This window comes from Phyllobates terribilis, unplaced genomic scaffold, assembly GCF_046119375.1.
Source record: "Phyllobates terribilis strain yellow unplaced genomic scaffold, ASM4611937v1 Scaffold_2__4_contigs__length_985480577, whole genome shotgun sequence".
Classification (NCBI taxonomy): Eukaryota; Metazoa; Chordata; class Amphibia; order Anura; family Dendrobatidae; genus Phyllobates; species Phyllobates terribilis.
In genome coordinates, this window is record NW_027362762.1 from 148401923 (window position 1) to 148415088 (window position 13166).

General features: G+C 46.1%; 1 protein-coding gene across 2 annotated transcripts in view; it reads right to left on the reverse strand.

Annotated features, from left to right (window-relative positions):
• Nucleotides 1-12773, reverse strand: part of MAP3K12 (mitogen-activated protein kinase kinase kinase 12) — a 226305-nt gene extending 213532 nt beyond the window's left edge. For both annotated transcript variants that reach the window (XR_012270379.1, XM_073662959.1), the window contains exon 1: nucleotides 12476-12773. The gene's annotated coding sequence lies outside the window, so the exon portion shown is untranslated. The remainder of the gene's footprint in view (nucleotides 1-12475) is intronic.
• Nucleotides 12774-13166: the final 393 nt, after the last annotated feature.

A 13166-nucleotide genomic window follows, 5' to 3' on the forward strand; every position in this document is an offset into this window, starting at 1 on the left:
CAGTTTCAAGTTATTTCAGTGACCATTGTGGGTTTTTCTTACTTTTACATAGGAGTACCAACACTTTTGTCCACGTTTGTATAACACTAACAGAGTAGTAACAAACAAAGATTGCACTCAGTTTCTCAGTTATACTAGTGCATGTCAATGCTATAAGTAAAATAGCCAACAACTTGAGTTTCTTGGCAGTTCTGATTGACAAAGAGAATACATAAACACTAATTTACATATGTATATACACTGCTCGGACTGGCCCACAAGGCAACAGGTGAATCTCCTGGTGGGCCCCCCACAAACCTAGATGAGCAATGCTTGGCACAGTACACTAGATGCACTATATACGAATAGTGATGAGCAAGTATGTTCTGTTAACCCTTTCAGCGAGCATGCTCGGGTGCTCGCCGAGTATCTTCAGCGTGCTCGGGTGTTATGTTTGAGTCACTCCGTGTGCATGATTTGCGACTGTTTGATAGCTTTAATACATGTGAGGAATGCCTAAGAAACAAGCATTCCTCACATGTATTAAAGCTGTCAAACAATTGCAAATCATGCACACAGAGTGACTCAAACATAACACCCGAGCACGCTGAAGATACTCGAAAAACACCCGAGCATGCTCGTAAATTTTGAGTAAAGAGCGTGCGCGCTCATCACTATATACGAACAAAGGAAGCTTCTCATCAGTTTATTAACAAACAAACCATTTTATTACATAGAAGCTTAGGATGAGATGACTCTTCAACACTAATCATTTTGCTGCTTCTACCTGTGCCCTGATGCTATGTGAACATATATCCGCAGCTCAAAGAGCCAAGAGGGCCACTAGTCCAAGGTAAGTACAAGGCCTAGTCCAAAGCTTCAGACTAAGGCAAGCTTCACACAACCATATTTCAAGGTCTGTGTTCACACCACAATTGTCAGACCCACAGCAGATTTCCTGAACCGAAGTAAAAACAAAGGCTACTGGCTAGAATTTTCAGCAAGAGACCCATGGTTCTTCTGGACATTGCAGTTTAAGAGCTAAAGAGTGGGCAACCAGAATCAATGTAACTGGTGGGCACTTAACACCCTAGTCATACACTGCTTAAACATCACATGGAATCTTTCATCCTTAATTCTGGGGGGAATAAAGTTAATTTTCTTCCCGCAGCGTTCGGGAAAGTGCAGGCGCCGGGCAGGTTAATAACACGTTTTTTCTGGTGACTGGTTTTCTTTAAATTAAAGAGGACCTGTTGGGTCTACTAACATATCTTTTTTAGTAAATGCTTGTATTCCCCATAAAATAGCAGCCTGGAGGATCTTTTCTTGTGGCTTTTTGTTGTGTCATTCCTCTGTTATTCCTCCTGGAAATTGACAGGCTATTCCCTTTGTTTAATGGGTGTGTCACTAAACAGTCTGCCCTGATTGGAGAATTTCAGACTGTGAGAGGGACACCCCTCAACTAGTAACACTCAGTTGTCAATGTGTACATACATTTCTATGAGAACTAACAGAGGAAGAGCACAACACAGAATTTTAAGAAAAGATGCTTCAGAATTCTTATTTCATGGGCAATTTAATTATTTAATAAAACAGAACTTTTCAAACACATAATCCAAGAAAAAAATTCCATTTATCAAAGAGAATCCATCATCTGATTCATGCCACCCAAACCACAGGCAGCATGAAATGGCCACTGGCTTTTTTTTTATATCATACTATGAAAAGCTAACCAGGGATTATGCATGACAAGTCCGAGGCAGGTACCTTACGACTTCTCTCCGTCCCGATTTCCTTGGCTGAAAGGTCCCTGTGTGCATAGAGACCTATCAGTCAAGGGGATCAGGGTAAGGAGAAGCTGTTGGGGACCTGCCTCAGACTAGTCATCCAAGATGTATAGTCCTTAACCGGCTTGTCAAAGTATGTTTTCTCTCAAACACTGCTGCGTTTCAAAGGGAACCATACATCGCTGCAATAACGCACCCAGTGTCTGATTCATGCTGCTCATGGATCAGGCGATATGAATCAAATGACAGGTTCCCTTTAATGCAGGATTGAAGTCTTGGCTGTGGCCCCTTGGCAAACTACAGATCCCAGAATTCAGGAGTTTGTTACATGTCACAGAATTGGTGTAATGTCACAAAGTATTACACTGGACTGTAAGTTTATGGACTTTATTTTGGCAGTGCTGCACAATTCACTTAAAGGACTCCTGCAGACATCCTTGAAACTCGGTTCGAGCGTGGACCACAATGCACGGACTGTCCACGGGTCTCCTGACCCAAACGCAACCTCCTTATAGGCATATACGAGGTTGTCGAGTTTATGTTGGGAGACTCGCGGCAGTCTGTGCATTGCAGTCCTTGCTTGGGCAGAGTCTCATGGACATCTGTGGGAGCCCTAACAATTATTTTAAAGGGGTTTTCCCATGAGCAAAAGTTGATTTTAATCAATAGATCTTGGAATAATAATAAGTTCCACAATTGGATGTATTTAAATAAAATGTTCCTGTGCTGAGATAATATTATAAAGGTGCCCCTGCTGTGTACTGTGTAATGGATGTGTCTTACCATACAGGAACATGGTCTGATCATACTACATTTCCTGGGCAGGGGGGAAGCAAAAGAGTATACAGACATTACAGCAAGGGATCACAGCTGATTCTTTCTTTGAAGTAAAACTGAGTAATATTTTACCCAGGGGTGGATTAAGAGTAGCAAGGGCCCCGGGCAGTTTAGAAGGCGCGCCCCCCCCCCCCTCCCCACACACACACACACACACACACACACACACACACACACACACACACACACACACCTGATTTATCACGTGACATGTCACATGATCCCCTGTGATAGATCATGTGATAGTTCATGTGAAATTAATTTGGCACAATATTAATTATAATATTTTTTTTAAGGCTGTGTGCCCACTATGCGTTTTTTAAGCGTTTCCGCAGCGGCAATTCCGCTGCAGAAACGCTTAAAAAACGCATGGTAGAAGGTCTGCCATGTTCCCCAATGATAATCCGCATGTGCTGTGCACATGCTGCGGAAATTTTCGCTGCGGATTATCATTGCGGAAAAATCCGCAGCATTACCAATTATTTTGCGGAAGTGCGGCGTTTTCGCCGCCATTGACTTGCATTAGAACGCATGGATGCGGAATCCATGCGTTTCAATGTGCGGATGGTACCCGGGTGTGGAGGACAGGAGACTCTCCTCCGGACCCGGGTACCATAGAACCTGTAAAAAAAGAATAAAATAAAAAATAAATATTATACTTACCTTCTGATGGCCCCCAGTGTCTTTATCCGATGCGTCCTGGCTTGCCGGCAGCTCGCGATGGAGGAGGAGAAGGACCTGCCGTGACGTCATTTAGTCATGTGACGGGTCACGCGACCGCTGACGTCGGCAGGCCATCAGAAGGTAAGTATATATTTTTTATTTTTTACCATTCTTTTACGGTCACACTATATAAATCCATGCTGGTTGCATGGATTTATATAGTGTAACCAAGTTGTCAAGCACTTTCCAAGTGATGCTAAAATCGCTTGGAAAGCGCTTGTCAACCCGCATGCGGAAATGCATGTGAAGAACGCTTCATATCCGCATGTCCCTGGCAGGAAAACGCATGTACAATAAGCATGTAAAATCCGCATGCGTTTTTTTCTGCCAGGGAGATGCAGAAACGCTAAAAAAAAATCCGGAACATTTCTGTATCGTGGGCACATAGCCTTACATTAATTGTATGACTCAATATTGAGCACACGTAGCCATCTATACACAGCGGGAGGCTGCACGGTGCCATCTATACACAGCGGGAGGCCGCACGTAGCCATCTATACACAGCGGGAGGCCGCACATAGCCATCTATACACAACGGGAGGCCGCACGTAGCCATCTATACACAGCAGGAGGCCGCACGGCACCATCTATACACAGCAGGAGGCTGCACGGCGCCCCCCCCAGAGACAGCAGGAGCCACACAGTGCCATCTATACTCAGCAGGAGGCCGCACGTAGCCATCTATACACAGCAGGAGGCCGCACGGCGCCATCTATACACAGCAGGAGGCCGCACGGCACCATCTATACACAGCAGGAGGCCTCACGACGCTATCTATACACAGCAGGGGGCCGCACGGCGCCATCTATACACAGCAGGGGGCCGCACGGCGCCATCTATACACAGCAGGGGGCCGCACGGCGCCATCTATACACAGCGGAAGGCCGCATGGCGCCATCTATACATAGTGGGAGGCCGCACAGCGCCCCCACCCAGAGACATCAGGAGGCTGCATGGCGCCAACTATACTCAGCAGGAGGCCGCACGCAGTCACGCACACACAAACATATACATACACGCATAAACACATTTGAAACACAAAAATACATATAAACAGACATCACACAATGATATCTGCCTGCACACACACACACACACACACACATACTCACCATCCCCCGGCTCCATTCCTCCTGCCTGCTCTGACTTCTCCGTTACAGCAGTGCAGGCCGGGCGCGCACTGCGTGACGTCACAGCTAGGAGACAAGGCCACGCACAGGGCCGTGTCTCCTAGCAGTGACGCGGCCGGGCCAGCACAGGGAAGTTAACTGCTGCAGTGCTGGCCCGGCCGATGAAGAAGTAGCGGCCGTGCGCCGCTGCTGGGGGAGCGGTCCGGGGCCCCCCCTCCCGCCACTGCTACCGGTATGTGCCGCAGCGGCCCGCACGTATAATGAGGGCAATCCGGCATTAGACACCCCGCCCGGAGGCGCGGGCCCCCTGCAGGCTCGGGGCCCCGGGCGGTAGCCCGGATTGCCCTCATTATAATCCGCCTATGATTTTACCTCACAGAAAGAATCAGCTGTGATCCCCTGCTATAATGTCTGCATGCTCTTTTGCTTTTCCTGTACGGTCAGACACAGCCATTACACAGTACACAGCAGGGACACATTTACAAGATTATCTCAGCACAGGAACATTTTATTTAAACACATTCAATTGTGAAAGTTATTATTATTCCAAGATCTATTGATTAAAATCAACTTTTGTTCATGGGAAAACCCCTTTAATGATAACTTAACCCTGCTAAATCTATGTAGAATGCTTTAGTTTCAGCAATGTGACTATGTGTAGATCAGCCTATGCATTGCAAAGAGAAAGAACACAGCCATGCTGAGAGTAATCGATTTATTAAGTGCCCCCCGTGAAACAGAGCTTACATGAGAACCTAACTGGTGTAACCTCATCTCTCAGGGAGAATCTACCCCTCCTGACTGTTTTAAGCACTTCTAGGCTTTCATATTATCTGTCACTTAATGTTTTCTTACTAATAATCAATTAACATTGATCCACTCCTGTGAGTGCTCAGCATTTCTGCCTTTGGACATATAAATACACATAAATTATTATCTCCACAGAGACCTAAACGCAAAAGATGCGCATATCCCAATCCTACTACAATCATTAATACAAAGCTAGACATACCGTCATCAGTTCACGTTGAAATAACAAGAAAGGCACACCGTCAGCATTGTGCGCAAACACATACATGTACATCTGCCCAGCATGCTGATGCAATAAATCATGATAAAATAACATAGTATATTTACTTATCAACCTTAGGATCCATGCACGTGACATGGTATGGTAGCAAGAAGAGTACCTATATGCCATATTACGGCCCTATAGGCGCTAACATGGTGCAAAGTGAAGCACTGCTTATAGGGGAGAAAACCTGCCTCTAACATTGCCAGGTAGACACCTAAAGATCTGTGAACACATACAACAACTTAGCATTGCGGGAAAAAAAACATTTTTAATTCATATTAAGTTGTAAGTGCCTAGTGGGTGGTCCCAAGCCAGCTAAGTGCTGTAAACTCCTCCCACTTGGTGCTGATTGACAGCATTAGTACAGTGCAAAGGCAGCGTGTCCTGAAATCCAAATCAACGCTGAGGGATCATTGGGGAAGGGTTTAGTAATGGCAGACAAAAAAATTTTGCCTGGCTTGGGACTGCCCACTGGGCCACTGGGCACTTACGACCACGGGCGTCACTACAACAGGTGCAGGGGTTTAAATCGCACCTGAGCCCCAGAGCCTAGGAGGCCCAAAAAGTCCATTTACCCTATATAAAAAGTCCAAAGCTATTTAAGACTTGCAATAATTGGGGGCCTCGTTGGAGCTTTTGTATTGGCGCCCTTGAGCTTCAAGTTATACCCCTGCTTACGACTTAATTAGCATAAGGATTAAAAATTCTAGTTTCATTTTTTACCCAATGCTAAGTTTATTAATGCCTAGAAAGTTATGATTTCACATGTGTAACTGGTTTGTCTGCCTCAATATAGTGTATGGAAGCTGCTGTGGTTATGTGAATTTATGGCTATGAATGAAGTGTGCTGCACAATGTATCTGCCATGCATCACTGACTATGAGAACTTTTCTGTGATCCGGCACTGGCGTATTAAGTTGCGTTCCATAGAAACCTTTAATGCTACATATAGTAAGTCATGGACACTATTGCCAGGATCTGATACCGTTCCCTTCCAAAGTATCGGTGTATAAATAGCCTCATGAAACCATGACTAATTAGAAGCGTCATACAAAATGGTACCTAAAAACCATTGCCATATGTCGGCTGAATATATGTACAGTGGTTAGATAATGCTATACAGTGCTGCTGCCACCATGCACTACAGAAATAGTGGTGCCACACACTATAAATACTGCCATACAGTGCGTACATAATGCCATACAATAATATTAAAGGGAACCTGTCACCAGAATAGCGTTATTAACCTGCCCGGTGCAACCCTTTAAGGTTCATGGTGCTCACAAGCCTAGTAGCAAACTCATCTGTAGTAACAAGAGAGGTAGTTGGACGCACCCTTAAAGGGAACCTGTCATGTTGAAAATGGTATCTGATCTGCAGGCAGGATGTTATAGAGAAGGAGCTGATCAGATTCATTTTGTGGGATAGGTTTCAGTGCAACTTGCATTTTATTGATAGAAATCTCTGGTATTTGTATGCATATAAGTCCAGTGGGCGGTCCTACTGGTGACTGACAGTCTCCCTTGTATGACTGTGCATGCAGAGATAGCTGCCATTCACTAATCAGGACCCCCCACTGGACTCCTACATGTACAAACACTAGGGATTTCAATGAATAAAATACAAGTTATACTGAATCTTTATCCACAAACCTATATATCGTTCTGCTCGACTTCTACTCTATACCATGGTTTCTACAGATTGGCCACCACACGGCACAATGGGGCCACCGAGCTGGAGTCCTATCATTCTTGCTTTCTCTGATAAGACTATCACATATGCACCATTTTACGCCTGTGGCTACAAAACATCAGATTTGCATAGACAGTCTCAGTTGTAACTATGAATATGTTACATGGCGCGGGGAGGTAGCCATGGTTGAGGTACTTGTCTTCCATGCCCCAGCACGCTAAATGAAGATGGGGGTCCTGGCTGGGTGTGAGGACTTTGTCTACGTGGGTGCTATGCCCTTGTAGGCCGTATGATGCCGGTGACTTTGGCTGGCCAGGACCAGATGGTGTAACGTTCAATGAAAGAGACCACCAGCCAACAATAAAGTTTTTTTCTGAACAGTAAAACTGAACAGGAACTATGTACAATAGATAGCTGGTGCATAACTTCATGAACATTTCTTTTACAACATGGAGCATCTTCACACACGGTCTCTCTATCTCTTCCAGGCTTACTTGCTTCAGCCCCCAAGTTGCTCTGTGTTCACCACAACACAGCACATTACTATAGTCCAGTAAGTATGAAAGTCCTGTCCTCAACCCGAGGTTCTGTGCCCTCCATTCCCTTAGGGCACATATGTCAAACTCTGGCCTGTGGGTCAAATCTGGCCCTCAGGGTTTTTATATTTGGCCCGCGATGCCATATGGAGGACTTTGTGGGGCCGTTATTCTGTATGGAGCACTATGTGGGGCCATTATTCTGAATTAAGGGCTATGTGGGCCCATTATACTATGTGGAGGGCTGTATGTGGATCGCAGTTGGGGCATCATACTGTTTTGGGGTCACCATACTTTGCCAGGGGAGTTGAGGGGGGTACAGTAGGGTCATCATACCATATGTGTGAATGAATTCACTGTGGGGGTATCATACTGTGCTTGGGGGGCACTTTTGTTGGCATCATACTTTATGAGGGCAATGAAAGGGCAAGCTAAGGGTTTCAATAGGAGGAAAATTACTCTGAAAGGGCTGCATAGTTGTGAGATATGCTCATCTGTGACCCCACTGAATATTCTTCTTTTTTTTTTTTAAATAAATATTAAGGTCGGCCCGCGACTTTGTCCAAGTTTTTAATTTTGGCCCTCTGTGTATTTGAGTTTGACTACCCTGCCTTAGGGGAACTAATTTGCCACTATGGCTGGTACTAAACTTCTTTGTTTGCTGACACAGGTCACTCTCTTCGTCTCACGTTTCCTGTTCCTTTCTGGCCCGTTACCTTTTTGTCTGGCTAGCTCGAGGCCATACCACTATGTGTTCTGTCCCAGGACCAGTCTCCAGTGCATCATTCTGTCCTTCTGTCACTTTTCCTTTCTCTACTCCGGATCTTGCTATCCACTGCCTCGGTCTCCACTCATGCATGAACACGCACATCACACGGCTCTGCTGACTAGTCGGACCTTGGGTATGCTTCTGTTACACGCTGGGCCCTATCTGGCTTCCTGACAGGAAGCTGTCTCTGTCCCTTCACCTTAGCCCCTTCCACCATGGGCTAGTCCCAACCATTAATCCTAACTGTCCCTACTGTCAGGCAAAATACTAATAATGCATGTGAAAATACACATTACACAAAACAGATATACAAGTGTCTTCAAGGGGGAAAGTGGACAGTATGTCCATCTCCTTACATTTCAGCCTTCTATATCGATGGCTGTCTTTGACCAACCAAAAATTGTGAGACACCAAGCATCTCACCACACACAACATAGTAAACAATATGGAGTCCCCTTTTCCTTATAGTGTAACACCGACCCAGTCCTACTTGGTTAGGACCCCAGAACCGTTACCATCCAAGTCCTTTTTACTGCATATAAGTCCTTCAAGTTGATCTGGCACTTCTTGGTAAGGGCCCTGGAACAAACAAACCACAAAGTCCATCCCTTTGAGGGTAGCCCAAACAACAAGGACACACAGTCCATTAACTCACACCTGCCCACAAGACAGGAACACAGTCCAATAGGGGCAACGTACATTCTGGATTGGGCTCAGTCCTTAACTGAGGGTATAGGACCTTCCAGTCACTACAATGCCTCTCAACTCAACAAGAAGTACAACGAGAGCAACAAAACTAAGCAGAGGAGAAACAACAAGTTCAGCCATCTGTGGCTAGCAGTGTGGAGGAGTTCCAGATACGTGGATCATAGATTGGCTGGATCGTGGCTCTCAGAAGCCTTAAACTGTTCTGAACATGGGGTCCAACTAGTACAACTCGAGCTCTTCCAGCTTCAGACTCGCCGCCCAGTTTTTTTCAACGGTCTTCCTCTGACCTCACTCAGTCAAACCCAGGTTTTGTTGACCGAGCATTCCGCACCTACACCGCCAAGTGGATGCCGTGGGTGACATACACAGCAGCTGGGGTGGCCACTGCAATCAACAGTCCTGTGGGCACCCCATCCATGGCTCCTGCTTCCACTCTTAAACTGTGGAGGCTTGAAGTCATCTCCCTAACTACGTCCTCAGTGCAGACCTGAGCAAAAGGGAGATGAGGCTCTCGTGGTGGGCGCCTCCTGCGCTTCAATCCTAGACCACACCCCATCTTCACTCGGGAGATGGCAATGGAATACTATCTCCGTGGGCCATCCTCCTTCAGAAACTGCACCCACTCCCCAGGCCGTAAGCTCTGCAACAGAACTTCGCGGAACAGAGCGAGAGTTCACATAAACCTTAAGCCTGGTGTGTTCCTCCTCCAGAAAGCCATACCCCCACTCCCAGTCGAAGAACATCACCATTTCCCACGTCAAAAATTTGGCCAGGTCTTCACCCTTCGGGCTGTCCAGCTGGGCCCTCACTCATTCTTCGCTCCTTTTCTTTCCTTTAATCACCACCGCAATCCAGCGGGCCTTGGTGGTATTGGCTACCTTCATGGGGATGGGGACATTTTGAGTGTCGGTGGGGAACCCACTGCCATCTGGGCCTGTAAGGCTTCCAGCTGCTTGGCCATTCCAAGAGCCGCGAACCAAGCCAAGGTAAGGAGTCCGATATCGGCTCCAGCCCTATTTCTGGCCTTCTTGTAGGGGCCCCGGTGACCTCCACCAGGCCACCCGGACTTTACCTTTTTGTTGTACTGTGCCACTAACAGCCATTTTAAAGTTCGTACTCGGTGCCATCTTAGACTGTGTAACGGTCTCCATCCTCCATGCTACTCAATTCTTCCCCGCATCCCTTCGTTCTTCCTGATGCGAGACTCGAACTTGCCGACTACGCCAAGTGTAATGTGGCGTGGGGCAGTAGCTTTGGGCGAGGTACTCATCTTCCTCGTCCTGACACTCTACATGAAGATGGGTGGCTAGGTGTGTGAACTTTGTCTACGGGGGCGCTATGCCCTTGCAGGCCGCATGATGCCGGTGACTTCGGCTGGCCAGGATCAGATGGTGTAAAGTTCAATGAGGGAGACCACCAGTCAACAATAAAGTTTTTTACTGAACAGTAACTCGGCAGGAACAATGTACAATTGGTAGCAGGTGCATAACATCACAAACGTTTATTTTACAACATGGAGCATCTTCACAAACGATCTCTCTACCTCTTCCAGGCTTACTTGCTCTGTGTTCACCACAACCCAGCACAGTACTACAGTCCAGTAAGTGAAAGTCCTGTCCTCAACCCAAGGTTCCGCATCCTCCTTTCCCGTAGGGGAACTAATTTGCCACTATGGACGGTACTAAACTTCTTCGTTTGCTGACGCCTTGGAACTACTGCCCGGGTCACTCTCTTCGTCTCACATTCCCTGTTCCGTTCTGGCCTGTTAACTCTTTGTCTGGTGAACTCAGTGCCGTACTGCTATGTGTCCTGTCCCAGGACCAGTCTCCGGTGCATCACTCAGTCCTTCTGTCTCTTTTCCTTTCTCTACTCCAGATCTCGCTATTCACTGCCTCGGTCTCCACTCACCTCAGGAACACCCACATCACGTGGCCTTGCTGACCAGTCAGACCTTGGGTCTGCTTCTATTGCAGGTTGGGCACTATCTGTCTCCCTGACAGGAAACGGTCTCTGTCCCTTCACCTTAGCCCCTCCCATTCTGAGCTAGTGCCAACCGTTAACCTTAACAGTCCTTACTGTCAGGTAAAATACCATCTATCACGAATAATGCCACAGTACATATTAACCAATACAGCAATACGCTCGTCTTCAAGAGGGCATGTGGGAAGTATGTCCATTTTACAAATTCAGGGAGGTATAGAAATATAGTATAGAAGAGGGAGGTATAGAAATAGGAGTATAATAATAGATAAGCCGAGGGAATAACTCCTGGGATACCACACCCCCCTATTCTAGACTGAGCCTCTACTGCCCCATCCTGCCTCAATGCAAAATTACAGCCTGAACTAAAAATATAGGCAAGATGTACAGCTAGAAATTTTGTGCATATATTAAATAGTTAATAATTAAATGAGTTTTACTTTTTAACTCTTTAACGTCTCTTGTGTGTATTCTGTTGCTATAACAGACTAAAACCAGTAACATCTGAGCCTTGTTTGTAACCACTTCCCCATCATCTTTCTTTCCGTCTTCATTTACATTGATGCATGCACGAAAATCTCATTTTGGAAGATTTCTACGTATAATATCTGTGAAATTGTCATGCATCCTTCTGCCATCAACCCTCCTGCCCATCTGTTCTCTTTAAGGCGGCTGTCCTTCCATTTTGGTGCATCTCTCCAAAGCTTGAGTCCATTTTGTTGTATCTCTCTATGTACCTGGCTCTGATGACTATCTAGATCACGAACATAAATCACATTAGTCACATAGATGTAGCTCTTTATTCTATGGATATTCCTGCATATGTTTAATGGATCATAAAGCGCCTTCTCTTTTTTTCCACCCATGTATCTTAAGCGCTGCCAATACTAATATCAGATGTGAGTGCACGATTATCCTGGCATTGTGTGCCAATGTCAGTGAATATGAGGCTGCACAATCCGTCTGTTCCTACAGCAGACATACACAGTCATCATTGGGGAAAAGGCCTATTTGCAGAACCTCAGAGAAAACGCACAATGCACTTGGATTCTGCATGTAAAGACATAATATATATATGACATGAGATGAAAAACAGCCAAATCTGCATCCAAGCAGCCTTTAAATGGTACATATTGCCTATAATTGAGGGCATGATGGCAGGAGCAGGCAGACACACTGGATACATGGATGCACATTATACCTGCACAAGCAACACTATTGCATTTTGCAAGATGCATCGTTAGATCATTAAGTGTTACCTTAATCACAGCAATCTACAGCGATGTCTTCCTGGTCTTCTCCTCGCCTTACACAATAGTGCAGGAGTCTACTGTCCCCAGGGCCTTCTATCACAGCTTCTGCATAGTCCCCATCTGGCTAATAGTCTCTGGGAGATAGGGGACTTGAGTAAAGTAAAAGGGGGATGGGGATGATGAGCCCAGAGACCCTTTAATTCTCCCCCTTGAAAAGACTGACAGAGCCCAATGGTGCACTGCTCTGATGCTTTGGGGGTGGGTGAGTGTAGGAGGCTGAATCTTGCGTTGATGGAGAGAGAGGAGGGTCACTGATGAGGATCCTCCTAGTTTACATCGCATCCCCATGGAGGTCAGTCCCGCCCTGAGCTCAGCACCACGGACAGCAGCACTACAGAAAGGGGATGATGAGTGCGAATAGCTAGCAGCTCCGCGTGCTCTACGCTTGGCAAAGTCTATAGGATTTCTCTCCTAAATGAAGTTCACGTTCACTATATGGACAAAAGTATTGGGACACCTACACATTGCATCTATAAATGGCACCCCGTTCTAAATCTATAGGCATTAATATGGACTTGGTGCTTATTTTGAAGCTAAAACAGCTCCCATTCTTCTGAGACGGTGACTACAAGATTTTGGACTGTGTCTGTGGGATTTTTTAAATTCCAAACTAATTCTAAAAGTGTTAGATTGGGTT